A 15,777-nucleotide genomic window follows, 5' to 3' on the forward strand; every position below is an offset into this window, starting at 1 on the left:
GAAGGCGGAGCTCGTAGTGAGCAGAGATCATGCCACTGCACTCCAGCCTGGGCTATAGAGCGAAAAAAAACAAGAGCAATTGGTCAATTACCAATTCAAGACCAACATATAAACATTTGAGCTCTCATATCCCAAAAATGTCCTGAAAGATTGTAACAAAACAAAAAAACCCAATAAGATGTCAAAGAACAATCCTGAAAAAAAGAGAACACTCATGCTAATATTATTTTTCAATTTTATTTAGCATGTAAAATAATACACAAGTTGTTTTATAGAAATACACTGTATTCTTGGAATATAATACTCAATATTGTAACAATGTCAGCTCTCTGTAAATTAAGCTATAAATTAAATGAAATGATAATTAACATCCTAATTGAGACCTGGCACAATGGTTCATGCCTGTAATCCCAACACTTTAGGAGGCCAAGGCAGCAGGATCACTTGAGGCCAGGAGTTTGAGACCTGAGCAACATAGCAAGACCTTATCTCTGCAAAAAACAAAATAAAATAAAAAATTAGCTGGGCATGGTGGTGCACACTTGTAGTGCTAACTACTCACGAGGCTAAGGTGGAAAAATTGAGTACAGTGAGCTAGGATTGAACCACTGCACTCCATCCTGGATGATAGAGTGAGACCTTGTCTCTAGAAAATTCATTAATTAATACTAATTGAATTTTAAAAATTATGACAATAAAATGAATCTAAGGTTTTGTATTGGAAGACAAATACAATTGAATAGCCAATATTTAAAAAATTATAAATGGTATATTCATCCAAGTATAAAAATATATAATTATTTACCAATCTAAACATTGTGATATTGACATGACAATACAGATACAAGTAAATAAAAATGGAAGGTCCAGAAAAGAGCCAGTGTTAACACAGAGGGAGAGAGAAAGCCCTTAGAATGGAATTTTGAATCAATGAATAAATTATAAAATATTTAGTAAGTAATGTTTTAACAATTGTCTACTGATTTGAGAGAAAAAATAGATTAATTTGGATATCACACCACAAATAAAAACTTTAGATGGATATGAAGTAGAGTATCAAAAATAACAGCAAAATCAAATTTAGTAGAAGATTTTTCTTTTTAATATGATGTGAATGAGGAAAGATTTTTGGAAGACAGAATAAAATGCAAAATAATAAATAATAGTTTAAGAAAATTTAGGGCCGGGGGCGGTGCCTCACGCCTGTAATCCCAACATTTTGGGAGGCCGAGGTGGGTTGATCATCTGAGGTAAGGAGTTCGAGATCAGCCTGGCCAAGATGGTGAAACCCCATCTCTACTAAATATACAAAAAATTAGTCAGGCGTGGTGGCGTGCACCTGTAATCCCAGCTGCTCAGGGGGCTGAGGCAGGAGAATTGCTTGAACCCGGGAGGCAGAGATTGCAGTGAGCCAAGATCACACCAATGTACTCCAGCCTGAGCGACAGAGAGAAACTCCATCTAAAAAAAAAAGAAAAGAAAAGAAAAGAAAATTTAGAATTTGTATAGATTAAGATACCACAAACAAAGTTAAAAAATTAGTGACAAATAGCCATAAGGTACATATAAGCATGTGTTTAATAATACATGAAGACCTGCTCTAAGCCACTGTGAAAATAGAAAACAAAACATGAAATCAGTGGCATAAAATAATAAAGATGTGAGTGGGTAATTCAGCTAAAAAGAAAACTAACAACAAAACTCGTGGAAATGGTCAATGAATATTCAAAAAGATACCCAAACTCACTGGTAATTCAAGAAATTAAAACCACAAAAATTAGGCAAGAAAAAGAAATAAAAGGCATCCAGGTAAGAAAGAAGTTAAATTGCAGAAGACATGAGTTTATATATATAGAAAACCCTGAAGACTCAACCAAAAAGTATCAGAACTGATAAACAAGTTTAGTAAAGTTGCAGGATATAAATTCAACATACAAAAACAAGTTGTATTTCTATACACTAAAGATGAACTGTCAAAAAATAAATTAATAAAGCAATCTCACTTGTAGTAGCATCAAAAAGAACAAAATACTTAAAAATAAGTTTAACCAAGGGAGTAAAAGATCTGTACACTAAACACTATAAAACACTGATGAAAGAAATTAAAGAAGGCTCAAATCAATGTAAAGATACTCTGTGTTCATGGATTGGAAAAACTTACTGTTGTTAAAATGGCCATATTACTCAAAGTGATCAACAAATTCAATATACTCCCTATAAAAACTCCAATGGCATTTTTCACATAAATAGAAAAAACAATCCTAAAATTGGTATAAAACCATAAAACACTCCAAAAAGCTAAATAAATCTTGAGAAAGAACAAAGCTGAAGGCGTCACACTTTCTGACTCCAAGCTATATTAAAAAGCCATAGTAATCAAAACACTGGTACTGGCACTAAAAAAAAAAAAAAAAAAAAAAAAAAAAAACAGGCATATAGACCAATGGAACAGAATAGAGAGATCAGAAATAAATGCATACATATATGGTATACTATTGTGTGACAAGGGCATCAATAATATACAATGGGGAGAGTCGCTTCAATAAATAGTGTTCGGAAAAATGAATACCCACATGTAGAAGAATGAAATTGAACCTCCATTTTACACCATGCACAAAAATTAACTCAACATGGATTAAAGACTTAAATGTAAGACCTGAAACTGTAAAACTCTTAAAGAAAAAACAGAAAAAAACTGCCTTGAAATTGGTGTTGGCAATGATTTTTTAAATATGACACCAAAAACACAGACAACAAAAGTAAAATTAAACAAATAGGACTGTATAAAACTAAGAAGCTTCTGTATGCAAAGGAAACAATACAAAAAACCAGCCTACTGAATGGGAGAAATGCAAACCATATATCTGATAAGAGGTTACTGTCCTAAATATATAAGGAACTCATACAACTCAATAGCAAAAAATCAAAAACAAAAACAACCATGAATACTGCAATTAAAAATGGGCAAAGGATCTGAAAAAAACATTTTTCTAAAGTAGACATACAAATGGCTATCAGGTACTTGAAAAGGTGCAAATACTGCAAAATGCTAAAAAATGAACATACATATATAAACATATATATATCACACTGAATTTCAGTGAAATAGAAAAAAGCTAAAGGTTGATCAAAAAGAAAATGGCTACATAAATGATTCTGTCTAGCCGAGTATAAAAAACAAAACAAAGCAAAAGGGACCTTTTTACATAGAGATGTGCAATAATTTCCATACATTTAGTTGAACTGTCTAACTGTGATATTCATGGAAAGCAAACCCTGAAGCAAAAATTACATGCTACTGTGCTATTAGAGAGTGCAATTCCAGCAAAGTAGGAAGGACCAACACCAGGATGCAGGGTGGCACTTGGTGTCCATCCCCAATAATTGCTTGATCTCCAAGGACGGTATTCCCAGAGAAACAACAACTTGTCAGAATATGATGGCTCATTCTGGGAAAGAAGGCAGAAGATTTTAGTCATGAGCTCTCATCTCCCATATCTCAAATATTTGCCTCACAAGTGTCAGTCCCACTGCACTCCTGTGGTATGCGTGTGGACACCTAGAGAGATCTGCTTCAATGACAGCTTTAACAAGGATGCCAAGAGCCAAGGGGTGAGAGCTGTGGAGCAGGCAGGAGACAGCTGCTACTGGGTTGTACCTGCATGGAGTTGGTGGTCATCCACACATTGCTGGTTGCCTCAGTAAAGTCTCAGTCAGGAGATCACAAGACAATGGCCTAAGGGAAAAAGTGAGACTGAGAGGACCGTAGGGGGAAATAAGATTAATGTAATATGTATGCTGGGGGTCACTTAACTTTCAGATGCATGGTCACAGAACTTTTAACAGTGCTTACTTCTGAGGAGATTAGATTTAAAAGGAGAAAGTAAAATACATTTTGTTTTATATTCTTGTCAAATGACTTTGGAAGATGTTTATATACTATTTCAACACAGTTATATTTTTAAAAGAATAATGTATACAGTTTTGCATACTCAGATGCCTAACTGCAGGAACAATTAGGCCAGCTCTAATTATAAATTTGGTTTATCTAAAACTTAATTTGCCATATCACCCACCACTCTGTTTTCTAGGTTACTAGCATCGTCATAGATCCAACAACCAAAAATAAAAATCTTAGTGAAATTCTAAGTTCTCCTCTCTCTGTCCCTCAATCCACATGTAGCCAATAACCGTGAACGTTGAACTTCAACCAAACACATGATGGGTCAAAGCAGATATTTGCAAAGTCATGTAGATGAGCCAGACCAGTTTCCAGTTGCAGCAGGCTGTCATTGAATCATATGTGTTTACATATCTAAAGAAATAATGAGTCATGCAGAAAGCAGTGGCACAGGTCAAGAAACATTCATAGGTTTATTTACCTTTCTGCCTTACTTTCTCCATCTGTAAAATAAAGGTCAATAGTAGTATCTGCCCTATAGAAACCACAGTAACAGAGGTTAATAGTGCCAGTGCATTGCCTACAGTGTTCAGGAGAAAATCTATCTCGACAAGCACTTAATGTCAGGTGTATTGAATTACAGCTGCAACAACTATTACCATTACAACCCTGATCATGGATTCTTACTAAGATCCAGGCATTTTTCCAATTGCTTTACACATATCATAAACACTCTTAAGCATCACAAGAATCCAGTATGTTAGCAATATTTTCATTTTACAGATAGGAGAAGTGATTCCCTGAGATACTATGTAACTTGGTCAAGGACAAGCAGTGACTAAGTGGTGAAGCCAAAGTTCAATTCTCATTGAGTCAGGCTTCAAACTCTGCTCTTCAATGGTCATGGCTGCTCCAGTCGAATTATTGTAGTATGACTGAGTAGCAATAATCTCTATGCCAAATTGCCTCGATATGGACTAATGATGTTGAATTTTCAAGCACAGAGAGCTAAAGAGCCACATCCTCAAACCTGTTGATCCCTCAAAAGTGTTCGCACTACACTGTGGTGTGGGGCATAGCAGGTGCTCTCATGTGTACAATAGCATCTTGTTTTTACCTCTTGCAAAAATGTTCACTTTAACGATACAAAACTAGTGGTTAAGAACATGGGCTTTGGAGTCAGCTCCCTGTAATCAAATCCTGTCTTCATCATTTATACCGTTTGTATGACCTTGGGGAAGTTCCTTTACTACTTTGTGCCTCAGTTTTCATAATTGTCAATAGAGCCCATTGTATGTATATACATAAACTAGATAATGAGCTCCTCGAAAGCAAGGACATAATGCTTATTGTGCTCTGTACTTCCAGAACTCAAGACAATTGCTAGAATATACTAGGTCCATCATAAATACCGGTGGGCTATTGAGTAAATGAAATGGAATAGGCTGTTTCTCTCATTCTATCCAAACTACTTATACTTTAGAATCAGCTCAAGTTTTCCTCCTGATTATTCCAACTTTCATCACTAGATTGCTTCGCCATCTGGTCTTCATTTATACACAGTCATGCAATTCTACATTTTCAAATGATTGGAGGTAGGTAATTCATAAGGCTTTCTTCAGAACTATGTGCAATCTATACTATAAAAGTCAGTCTTAATTTAGTGCTAGCTGATTTGACCACTCTATCTGGTCAGTTCCACTCCCTTCCACTCCAACTCAGGTTAAATGTTCATTTCTCAGGAAAGGTTTCAATACCCACAGACTAGTGTGCAGTCCATATGTTGCCTTCTCATAGCATGCTGTGCTTATTACAATTGTCATTAAATAACAATTTGTATAATTGTTTGTTTAACGTTCATCTCATCTCATCTCCTGCATTGTGGGCTTCCTGAGAGCAGGGGAATTGTATGCCTTACTATTTTCTGTATCCCCAGAGTCAAGTACAGAATCTGTACTTGGGGATGCACAATATATCATCCGTGAATATATTCTCCTAGGCAATGCTTTGGCAAATGACAACTTTCAAGTTTTGGGTTTTTTGTTTGTTTGTTTGTTTTTTCCTCAGAATCTTCAGTGTAGGAGAAGTCTGGATTGGTTATAACCTTTAAGAACTCTGTGTTATCACTACACATTATTTTAAAACAAGTCTTCCAATAAAGAAAAGCATACTCCGAAAAATATGGCTTCTCCCTTGGGAAAGTCTGGGTGGCCATTTAGACCAGCAATAAAATGATGCACATGGTAATCTAAAATCTTGATATATTTCGTAGAAAACTCAATATTTTTTCTAGACTGCTAGATAGAGCTTCAGCAATTAACACATAAAGAATATTAAGTCATAATTTCTTTCATAATCACAAGAATAATGTTGTCTTCTTTATACACTATTTTTAAATTGAGCATTTAATCAGTTGCATAGGAAGGTTTATGCAGGAACAATGCATGGGCAACTCTGTTTGTCTATCCATCTATCTATGGAGCTGTTGAGCAATCTATCTAAATTCTATTACAAAGAATGGTTGGGGAAAAGATTCATAAATAGACTTAAGATTAGTTTAATTCACTCAATTCATTCATCAATTTATAAATGGTCTATTATTACATGAACAGTAATTCAATTGCATCGGCAGTTTGGTTTAGCATTTAGAAACTGAATATTCCAACCAAAGTATATCTACAGTTTTCAAAATCAAGTATCAAAATGATTTTAAAAGATAATCAATATAATGAATAAATAAAGCTTAACTGGAGGAAAAGTTTCCCAGACATCCATTAATCTCAGAAAAATAACAGAAATGGCGCATTAAATGTACATAATCAAGTTCCACAAAGAAAAATGAAGAGAGGACTAAAATGTTTCCATTAAAGACTTTCTTTCAATGACTATTTTAGGCCAAATAACAAATTGTTATTCTGAGATATGGCTATCTTGATTTAGAAATAAAATCAATCATCTCTATCTATTGATAACAGGGTTGACATACTGAATTTTCTCATCGTGTTTGTCTTATTTTTACATATGGTAATTACAAATTAATACTAATAAAATAGTACTATGCATAACATCCTGTCTCATCTTCTGTTTGTAAACTGAAACACTGCTTTTTCTCTCATTAAAATTTGAGTATGTCATTTCCTTTGAACACATGTGCCTCCTTTCTGCCTAGGCTTCACAGGACTAAAAATACTCCAGGGCCCAGAATATTAAAGGAATTTAGTAGACCAGTGATCTTATTTTATTTATTTATTTTTTTGAGACAGGGTCTCACTCTGTCACCTAGGCTGAAGTGCAGTGGCAGGATCTTGGCACACTACAGCCTTTGTCTCCCAGGCTCAAGCAATTCTCCTGCCTCAGCCTCCTGAGTAGCTAGGATCACAGGCACCCGCCACCATGACCAGCTAATTTTTGTATTTTTTACTAGAGATGGGATTTCACCATGTTGGCCAGGCTGATCTCGAACTCTTGACCTCAAGTGATCCACCTTCCTTCGTCTCCCAAAGTGCTGGGATTACAGGTTTGAGCCATTGCATTCGGCCTGATCTGATTTTTTTAAAAAATGAATTATTATGGGAAATGCTTCTGAGAGGAAAAAAATATAACAACTCAGACTGGAGGAAGAATAGACTAGTTAATTCTTAAAATGATTGTAGTGAACAAAAGAAAATAGGAGCCAGGTGTTTAGTTGATATGACACCAAGTAGATCTCTTTTGTGATCCTGGTTACTTCATACAGCTCCATTGTATGATCTAGTTTCATAATTTCTGGAAAACTGTGCTGGAAGATAGGGATGACTGGGGAGATCTGGGAGAGAATGGGGTTAATGGAGGACACTCACACCATCTCTGGCCATTTAGTCACTGGTCAGCCAAACACATGAAACAGAATCTTTTTTAGTCATTAAAAGCTGAGATGAGCTATTGGCTATCCGGGCAATCTAGAACTGCCCTTATTACTCGCTTATAGACTTCATAAGAAGTAGTAACACACCTAATCCAAGTGCTGGAGTGGTCAGGAGACAACTGCATCACTGCATTTTATCTTTGGCTGTGTCCTCACCCAAATCTCATCTTGAATTGTAGCTCCCATAATTCCCATGTGTTGTGGGAGGGATCCGTGGCAGAGACCCCCCCCCCTTACTATGCTCATGGTGGTGAATAAATCTCATGAGATCTGATGATTTTAAAGGGGTTTCCCTTTCACTTGACTCTCATTCTCTCTTGTCCGCTGCCGTGTGAGACATGCCTTTCTCCTTCCACCATGATTGTGAGGCCTCCCCAGCCACATGGAACTGTAAGTTCATTAAACCTCTTTTTCTTTATAAATTACCCAGTCTCAGGTATGTCTTTATCAGCAGCATGAAAATGAACTAATACACCCTCCCATTATTGTCTTGGCTGGAACTAAGGTAATTCCTTTGATGACTAAGGCTCAATACATGGTAGGCACACCGTTGCATCTGTTCAAAAGGCATATCCTGGACTTTTTATTAGTTGTATTAAACAGGTATGAGGAAAATTTTAGCGACTTTGTAATATATTATTCTCATGTGTTTACTGGCTATTTTCTCTATTTGCTTTGTGTGTTACCTATTTTCTTCCTACATCAGATATTCAATTTGATCATATATGTCTTAATTTTGATTTTTAATAACCTCTATCTTAATGTTAGTGGATTATGTTAAATTTACATTTTATCAATATTTCATTGTTTTTATTTATTCAGTTTTGTGCATTAAAAAGCAGTAGCATTCAAAGTTCACAGATTCTTTTTATTTAATGCAACAAAGACCACTTATTGACCATCACTTGTCATGAGTTTGGTTTTATAAGGAACACAGTAAACATAAATTCTATGATTTTCAGGAAATCTTTCACTCTGAGATTGAAACATGTTCCATGAAAACGAGAAACAGATGTGCAATTGAAATATAAAACTAAATAAATTTAGAACTGCAATTTAAATCCCTTTATAAACCCAGATCAATATATAGAATATATATATTTTTAAATTTTACATTGGTTTTTTCTTTGCTCTTTTCTCTTGAATGCTGTTACATTTTTGCTCAATTAACTGAAATTATACATAATATTTTAAATTACTTAATTGCAATAAATCTCCTCCTACACAGTCTTAATTGGTACAGGCTAAATGGAGAAAGTAATATGGCTTTTTTTATTCATGCTCACCAAAACATTTCCTTGGTATTTGCAGCTTTGACCACAGATGACTTTTTGATGCTGGGCTTTTTGTTTGATTATCAAGACGATAAGCCTCCTACACAAAAATATGTGTTAGATCAAAAAAGGTGATGGGTAAGACTATGAGGCACTGATGATTTCTTTCTGGACTTGTAAGGCCTCAACCTCAAAGACAGAACTCAGCAGTATTAGAGGGGAAGCAGTATAGGGCAGTGTTCATCCTGGATCAGCCCAAATTAGATGTCCAAAAGGAAGCCATCTATGCAGAACCTAAAGCTGTAGGAAAGTGAGCCTGCTAAGTCAGTTCATATGAATGAAGAGAATGACCAGGATATGTTGACAAGCAAAGACAAAGGAACTAGATGGGTAGAAAGTTAAAGAGGAAGAATATAAGGAAAATGGATGGATGATGAATATGATACTTGTGTTGCTAAAAATGATTTTACAACCAAGAGAGTATTGAAAGATAAGCCAGGCAGAGTGTGTGCTTGCAAGAAGTTTGGGGAAGCAATAGCATCAACTGACCTCAGTAACATTACAAGAATTTTCACAGGTAAAGATAAAAGGGTTTCTGACTGAGGGAACAGCAGGATCAAATTTGTGGATGCCTAGATGTGCCTAATCTCTTCATAAAATACAAAAAGTCTAAACTACCAAAGTCTAAAGGGGAAAGAGACTAGCAAAAACTCATGTTGAGAAGGATCCTGAATTCCATTCTGCAGGCCAGTTTCTGTCTGCAACCTGGAATCATCTAAAATTACTGGAAGAATCAAGTGGACATCACTGATACTTATTTTAGGAAATAAGCTTTGGAAACTGCACAAAGAGTAAATGGGGGAGGTGAGAATCTGGGTGCAGAATCATAGTAAGACTATACTGCAGTAGACAAGAGAGAAGCTAAGTGCCAGTGGCAAACAAAATGGAAAAGGAACAGTAAATATGATGATGATAATAGTAATAAGTACTTATTATTATTCAGTTATTTAATAATGACTTAAATAGCATTGAATAATGTGCCAGGCTTTACCACAGAAACTTTAGATGTATTAACTCTTTGAGAAATCATAATAGCTCTATGTTTTAGGTACTATTATTATTCCCATTAATACATAAAAAATTGTGGGACAATGAAGGTAAGTAATTTGTCCAATTTCACACAGCTGTTTAGAAATGAGGAACAGAAGATGCAGCAGGTACGATAAGTATAGGGAGAATATTCTTTACATGTTTCTTGTATTCCCACATGTTTTAGAACAGAGATACTTATTCCCTTTGTCCCTATCTTTCAAAAATGTTTGCATCTTCTATCTCCTTAGAGACAGAGATAGCGTCTCCTGTCAGGGCAAAGACTTGGTGCTTTTGGTTGCATCCTTATAAAAGATTTGGGTTTCCTAAGATCAGAATTCTTTGACTGTGAAACAAACTCACTGTGTGTCCAGCATCCACCTGAGTTTTCTCTGCACCACTCCAATGTGACTGAGGAGTCAAAGGAAACTGGTGTGAACATGAAGCTCGTGCTGCCTGCTGTGCCATGAGTAGCAAAGTTCTTTGTATCTGATCCTGGAGTCCTGTGTCTTCTGCAGAATCTGCGAAATTGTAGCCAGCTAACCTGTTAGCTTGTAAGATGATAAAATCTCAGATCCTTCACAATTCTCTATGATATGGTGATTTACTTCTTGACTACAGGGATGAAAAATATAAGAAATTGTGACTAACACTGACATTTTCTTCCAGGGTTCTTTAGAGGTATCCTCCAACAACAATGGTAGTAAATATTCAAATAGGAACATGTTTGTGGAGAAGACAAATATTTTTGTACATGTTTAGTTTGGGGTGCTATTGATATATCTTTGAAAATAATGTCAATGAACTAGATATGTTCTGAAAAATATGAGGGGTATCACATCTAGAAGTATGTATTTGTTAAAATATATGCATAGAAATAAAAGATAAAGTCACAAAAATGTCTAAGGTAATTATTAAGTAGAACTTAGAGAGAAATGATAGCTAAGGACAGAACTTTTAAAAAGGGGGCATCAATTGAAGCATGGGCAGATGAGGACAATTTAAAGCGGAAAATATTAGGGAAACAGAGGCAGACCCCAGAGAGTACAGTGATCTAGAGGTCAAGAGAGAAGAGCATTTAACACGGAAAGATAAGATACTCAGGTCAAATAAGGTATAAAGACAGAGGAGGACTTGGATAGAAGAGAAAATTGGCAATGGTGTTCTCTCTTTTATTGGGTGCTATCCATTCAGGGATTATGAATGTTGCAGACAGATTGTCTTCAAGGTGTATCTTGGTTGAAATAAACAGCACCAAGGATTAAAGCAACAGTATTGAACTTCCTGGTACAGATTAAGAGTATACTTTTAGTGAATCCAGAAGGGTAATAGTCTGAATTCCAGACAGATTGCAGGCACCTGAAAAAAAAATATCTGCAGGTTAGAGCTCCAAACATATTGTATTCTTAGATGATACTACTATTTCCACTGAGCCTTGCAGAAAATAAGATTCAAGGAAAATATTTGATTATTTCTACATATACTGAACGAGCAACTATTATTTCTCAGACCATTACAGGTCCTTAGAATGCAAAACTGAATAAGACATCATTCCCTCAAGTTGATGTAAACCACCATTCATCATGCAATGGAAAGTGATATATTACTGACGAAAACAGGATACTGTGAAATCATAGGGAAAAGGATCTAACTTTTGGAAATCTGAATAGAATACTCCAGGTAGTCAATGCTTGCATTAGATCCTTGCTTCCAGGATGAATATGGCAAGTAAAGCATTTCAAGCAACAACTGCAACTCATGAAAGTGCCACAAGTTATGAGAGAACTAACATTCAGAAAATTAAATTAGTTCATCAAAGTTGGAACTTTCATTGAAAGTGTGAGAAACGACAAAGGTAAAACTTGATGGCTGGTTGCACCAAAACATGGCAGATCCAGCCTGTTGTGTTTGAAATCAGAAATTTATTCAGTAGGTTCTGAGAAACCACTGAATTTTTTAAAATAAGGAATAAAGTAAGATTTCTATTTTAGAAAGATTGTTCTGACAGTAACTTGGGAAGGGAGTAAGAAAAAATGACAGAAAAGAATTAAGGTGATTGTTATCTAATTGAGTGATAATAAAAGGCAAAACTAGGCCGGGTGCAGTGGCTCATGCCTTTAATCCCAGCACTTTGGGAGACCGAGGCGGGTGGATCACGAGGTCAGGAGTTTGAGACCAGCCTGGGCAGCATGGTGAAACTCCGTCTCTGCTGAAAACACAAAAATTAGCCAGGCGTGGTGGTGTGTGCCTGTAATCCTAGCTACTTAGGAGGCTGAGGCAGGAGAATCGCTTGAACCAACCCGGGAGGCGGAGGTTGCAGTGAGGCGAGACTGCACCACTGCACTCCAGCCTGGGCAACAGAGCGAGACTCCGTCTCAAAAAAAGAAACGAAACTAAGCAGCAGCAGTGGAGATGGACGGGTTTGGGAGGGTTTCAGTAGTTAGTCCCCACAGGATGTGCAACTGATGGAATATAGTCAAGAAGTTGTTTCCACGGAGGGAAAGATCTAACTGTTGGCTTGTCAAGTTAAAGAAATGTCTTTTTAGTTCTATTTAACCAACGTTTTTTAAAAAATAAGGAATGGATGTTGAAATTTACAAAATCCATTTCCAATTTACAAGTGGTTTGATGGGTTTTCTTCTTGATTTTAGAGATGTGATTAATTGCATTAATAAAGGAACTAAATATGAATTATACCTAGCATTACTGGAATTGGCCTCACATACTCATGGCTAACTTTAATTTGTCACATACTCATTGTCAGAACCATCATTTAAGCTAAGCATCTTTAATGAGACCTGTAATGTAACGTTTCCCTCACATATTATAGAGATTTATGTTCTTGAAAATTTGTCAATTTCATATAAAAATGTTATTTATTTTTCAAGTATGTTTAAAAATGTTTTAAGAATCTGCATTTTATTACTATATTAAAGAATGATATAAAATAGCATGAAGAAATTTATATATTCAAATGTTACACACTGAATTAGCAAAACCAATTTCTAACTGACTGTAAAAGGATAGAATATTCAGTAATGTCTTTGTTATATTGTCCTTTATTATTTCTAAATATTTTGACTACTGTAGTTTTCCAACTCTCAGAAAACATTATATATGTGCCTATACACACACACACACATAAAGTGACATATATATACACCAATATGCATGTGTGTGTGCATGTGTGTATTTATATAATATACAGAGTGACAGATATACATACACCTATATGTATCATGCATGTGTGTGTCTATATGCATAATATATACAAAGAGTGACATCTATGTGTGTGAATATACATACATCTATGTGTTTGAATGTGTATATATATATATAGTAGAGAGGTAGAGAATGCTGTCAGACTTCTTCCTTAAACAACATAAAGAGAATGTGGATAGACACAGGTTTGCCTATTTGAATTTGAAAAGCTAAGAAGTTTGAAAAGTTACAATACAAAGTAGCGAACTTTGTCCATTTCTGACTAGTTATAAAAATTTTCAAGGGCCTTTACTCATTACAAATTTGTTGAATCTTCTTCACATGTAGAAATTTTGACTTGACAACAGGGGTTGAATACAAAACTATTGCTCTAAATAAATTGGAAAGAAAATCAGCTGTCTACAGGATTTGGGACACCATCACGATGCTCATTCCTAAAGTGGCCATTCACAAAATGACTTTGGCAGAAAACAGAATCTTTTAGAAAACAGCTTCGGGAAGTTATTTAATTTGAAGGAAAATAATCGCCTCTCAATCTGCAATTGCACCGTGATACAAGAAGGAATGCCGGTTAAGACAGCAGCACATCTCTGAAAAGCTCAGATTTTGTTTCAACCTTTGAAAATGAAATTATGTGTCATGCTGAAGTTTTATATTCATCAATTACTTCACTAATTCCAAGCCTGTGGTCTGCTTCGGAATACACATAGAGCACAGCATAATCTCCACTGGGCAGTTTCACATGATGTTCTTGTGGCTTAAAGTACAAAAGATCATTCAGATGGAAAATCCCCAATGGATTGTCTTATCATTCAGAACACAGACTCCATTCAAGCAATGAAATAGGTTTCAAATTCATTTCTTAGCATTTCCAGGCGTACTTCCATTGCAATATTATACAATTTTTGTCTAGTTTTTCTGCCATCACCTCTCACACATAACTTTATTGATTCTATGACAAATAAGTCACTCAGCTTGTAACTACCATGTTATCTGAAATTTCTATTCAAGGTTTTCTGGACCATTCTCCTTTACAAATAGGGTCACTTTCTTATTATTTATTCTACTGAATATAACAAAAGCAGATACAGAGGAAGTGATATTAGCTTTCCCAAGTGAGGAATAAAACTGAATTATGTTCTATCCCTGGTTCAGTTATGGAAGGAAGATTTTGCACATTCCAGATTTGTGTATCTTCCTGCCTTTTCCTATTTAAAATGTAAAATTACAGCATATCATAGTTATAAATATGGTAAAATTATTAAGTTTTACTACTTTGAACGAGAAAGCAATATGGATCTCTGGATAACTAAGGGCAAATTTTATAAAAGCTTGGTCACAAAGTAATTTAAGATGTAATTTTCTAACATCATCTTGCAGTGATAAAATGTTGAGTCATATTACTGATCATGTCTACAAACTGTCTAAACATCTGTTTATAAGCAATGAAAAGAATTGGTTGAAAGTAAGTGAATGGAATTAGAGGAGTATGTGGGTAAATTAAATAGAAAAGAGCCGTGAAAAAGGAATATCCAGGGAAACAAGATAAAGGAAAGATCAGAGCATTGAATGAGAGTTATCTATTTATCTGTGGAATATGTACTCTGCACCTTGATGGACCAGGAACTACAGAAGGCAGAAGGCTGACTAGGGGACTATTTCTGACCTCAAGGAACTTACAGAGAAGTGCTTGTGTTTGCCCTCAGAGTTGGGGGTAGAACTGATTCTAGTAAAAATACTTTAGAATGTAATATGATTTAAGCTGCCCAGATTTCAGAAGAGTGAATGGACCTATTAACACTTACGGAATGCATACTTGCAGCAACAGAGACAGATCCCAGAAGTTATGGAACAGGTGCAGAAACCTCAGCTGTGGAACCAGCAAAGAAGGGAGTACGGTCAGAACGGTAACGAAAAATATGCTTTTATTGAAAAGAGTACACACAAAGTTAGAGATTGAAATAGGGAAATGCTGTATTCCAGGACGAAGTCTTCTGTGACCAAGCTGGAACCATGTTGGGCACAGTGGGCATGGCGAAGAGAGGAGGAGAGCAGGAAACTGCTTCTGAGAAATATTTGCTCCCAGTTGGCTGGAACACTTTACCAATCAGCACAAAGCGGCAGGCTGTGTCTATACTCTAGACATCTCTGTTCTATTTTATAGCTGTAACCTCACATTGCTTGGCTTGGTTGCTGTCTTCAAAATTGATGATTCTGGTTGCAAGTATGTCTGAAAAAGGCCAGCTTAATACATCAGTTTAATTCTATCATAAAAATAAATGTAAATAATTAGACATTGGTGTTCTCTACATAAAAAGACAGACTATAAATACATATAGGTTCTCCCAACTAAAGAAGACCTTAAGAATTATGCAGCCCAACTCCTT

The sequence above is a fragment of the Pongo pygmaeus genome, chromosome 1, assembly GCF_028885625.2.
Source record: "Pongo pygmaeus isolate AG05252 chromosome 1, NHGRI_mPonPyg2-v2.0_pri, whole genome shotgun sequence".
NCBI classification, from domain to species: Eukaryota; Metazoa; Chordata; class Mammalia; order Primates; family Hominidae; genus Pongo; species Pongo pygmaeus.